At 36.5% G+C, this 2,917-nt stretch overlaps 1 protein-coding gene across 2 annotated transcripts in view; it reads right to left on the bottom strand.

The window, feature by feature from the left end:
- LOC108731438 (choline-phosphate cytidylyltransferase A) overlaps positions 1-2,189 on the bottom strand; it is a 9,017-nt gene extending 6,828 nt beyond the window's left edge. The window contains exons 1-2 of one of the 2 annotated variants that reach the window (XM_018461775.1): positions 2,094-2,189; positions 1,841-1,961 (exon numbers count right to left, since the gene is read on the bottom strand). The gene's annotated coding sequence lies outside the window, so the exon portion shown is untranslated. The other variant, XM_018461774.1, reaches the window with a different exon arrangement.
- Positions 2,190-2,917: the final 728 nt, after the last annotated feature.

Here is a 2,917-nt window from a genome sequence, read left to right as displayed (position 1 = left end):
CTCTTATTGCAACGTCCACGTGACAGAACGTTAAGTTTATTCTTTGCAGCCGAACGTTTTGTCCAGCTTTCCTTTTTTTATTCTTAAAGTCTGCTTTCTGTTTTGTAGCTGAACTAGTGCATACTTTTGGAATTTAAAGAGAGATACATATATTTTTTTTACGAGAAAAAGAGCGCAGTTCCAATGAGTAGAATATCTAAAATCAGCACGTAAAGCAACTTTGAAGGTTCTTTAAGAAATATCTATCACCCAGCAAACGAGAATGGATTGAAATGGATTGAAATGGATTCAGATTTTCAGAAATATGGATTCACGAATATTAAAATGAATGCTTTTCAATCCTGAATGCATTATTATTTATAGGAATTGCATGGAACATGTCTCTATACTTTTCAATCTAAAAATAATATCAACTTTTTCTGTGCATTGTGAATACTGTTCAACTCAAAATTTTGAATAGGAAATGCAGTTTTTCAGTCCATTTGCGTCCAATTGAATTTAATTGAATCCAATTGAATCCAATTAAATCCAAAAAAAGTATTCACTATTTAAAATACGCATTCGGATAAAAAAAATTTTAATCCATTTTAATCCATTCTCGTTTACGGGGCAGATGTTTCATAAAGAACTCTTAAAGATATCTTAAAATTGTTTTACTATATGCGTCGATTTTAGACGTTCTGCTCATTGGAGTTTAATGCAGAAATAAATGTCTAATCCCAGGTAGAACACACAGTCATAATTATGTCATAATGATATCGTAGGATGTCAATAATTGACTTAAAAATAAACTTATAAATAACAAATAAGGTCATCATGATATTGTTATGACTTCTGTGTTCTACTTAAGAGAGAGAGATTGCAATATTATTTATGAATCGATCACTCGCGCTACACTGGATTAGTGTATAATAAAGATTGTTTTGTATAAAGTATATCTAAATGTAGTGGCAAATATAATCAAATTTTACAATAAAATAATAGATGTCCATTCTGTTAACATGACAATATTTGTTATTATTAGGTAGTTAATCGTTTATAATATTTATATATCTTTATCTACTTTACATTTAATTTTGCTAATTTCACGTACAGTAACTTTTACTAATCTAATATAGGTAAGTGAATGACCGAATTCGCTATTACTTCATTTTTAACGTGGAAAGTGTAACAGTGCGGCTATAGAGAACAGAACTGTCATTGGCTACGTTTACACCGTACGCTTAGTCCGCGACCTATACGATATAGGTGTCTTTGTTTAATATACAGGATAAACAAGGATGTCTATTGTATAGGCCGCGACCTATACAATAGACATCCTTGTTTATCCTGTATACTAAACAAAGACACCTATCGTATAGGTCGCGGACTAAGCGCACGGTGTAAACGTAGCCAGTAACGCTCCAAGAATCGCAAGAAAACGCTCTTGGCTCTCTTGTCGCCTTCCATCGATCAGTGGCATCCATCCTCAGAAACACGACGCGCGTGACACGTCGGAGCGACGACATACGGAACGCAAGGAATTCCACGGCTCGTTTGTGTCGCAGCATTACTTGAATCCTAAGGTGCGTTACTTTTCACGCATGATAGGCCTGTTCTTTTTGGCTGAACTTTTGCACTAGTTCATCTTTCTTCCTTTTCTCTCCAGGAGGAAAGAAGAGGAAGAAAGATGAACTGGTGCAAAAGTTCAATCAAAAAGAACGAGCCTAATGCGCGTGATGTATCATTTTTATCTTTTATTTTTAAAATTCAATGAACAACAAAGCTAAAATGATACATCATGATCATCATGCGTGAAACGGAATGCACTTCCTAAAAATGACACCGCGCGATGCCTTACCGTTGTGCGTAACAGTCGCGTTTTCCAGTCTTCAAAATTTGCCGGGCGTCTCAATGTTGTTTTAGCGATGGAGGGGGGAAGCGTCGAAGCAATTTCGTAATTCCACACCAAGTTCCTTTTTCTGGAAAGAGGGGAGAGAGATTTTCGCGATCTCGCGCGATCACAGACTTATCGCCCTTATCGCGCGTCAATCCGATAATCGGGAAAATCGGAAACGCGAGACTTCTCAAGAGGAAGATTTATTGACACTCACCGTGCACTGCGTCGCATCCGCTTTATCGCGCTTTATCGCGTCGCGAGTATGTACGAACGGCGGCTGTAGACGGAACGGTGATAGAACGGGCCGACTATCTGCTACCGAGCGAGAGGGCGACGGTGACGTAATATCGGATGATCGCCGGCGTCATGTGTGCCAGTGTGCGCCGGTCGTTCCGCATGCCGGCGTGTACGTACAGCTATATGTACGCGGAATGGGTATGTGGAATGGCCCGTAAAAAGCGAAAAAAAGCAGATATTATACATTCTCGAAGAAATTTTTCTATTTTTTGTTCGGCAAGCGACCACTCGCAACGTTGAATAAAAATTCCATCTTTGAGACAGGATCTTGATTTACATAAACAAATATAAAATGTAAATATATTGTTTATATATATATATATACACAATATATTTGTATATATTGTATATATAAAGATACAAAAAAATATATATGTATATATAAGTACCGAAAACCAGCTCGCTATATTTATGTCCAGAAAAATATATGATAATTATTTAGAATACGGGTCTCATCTCCGATTTTGATGAAATTAGGCTTATTTGACACGTTTTTACTCAAAATGAAAGAATCTGGCAAAAAAATGCGGCAGTCGGCCTCGTGAACCGAGATATTAAGCGTTAAAGTTCGAGATTTTAGAGGTTAAAATATCTGTCATCCTGATTCGATATAGCGCTATGTATACGTTCTGTTTTAATTACACAAATTCACTGTTTTAAAAACAAATTCTCTGCTTCACAAACAAATTCACTGCTTTAAAAACACAAATTCACTGCTTTAAGCAAATTCTTTGCATTAAC

Source organism: Mycetomoellerius zeteki, unplaced genomic scaffold, assembly GCF_001594055.1.
Source record: "Mycetomoellerius zeteki isolate Tzet28-1 unplaced genomic scaffold, Tzet1.0 scaffold128, whole genome shotgun sequence".
Classification (NCBI taxonomy): domain Eukaryota; kingdom Metazoa; phylum Arthropoda; class Insecta; order Hymenoptera; family Formicidae; genus Mycetomoellerius; species Mycetomoellerius zeteki.
The sequence above is the reverse complement of the archived record's forward strand: the minus strand, read 5'-3'. Positions and strand labels throughout refer to the sequence as shown.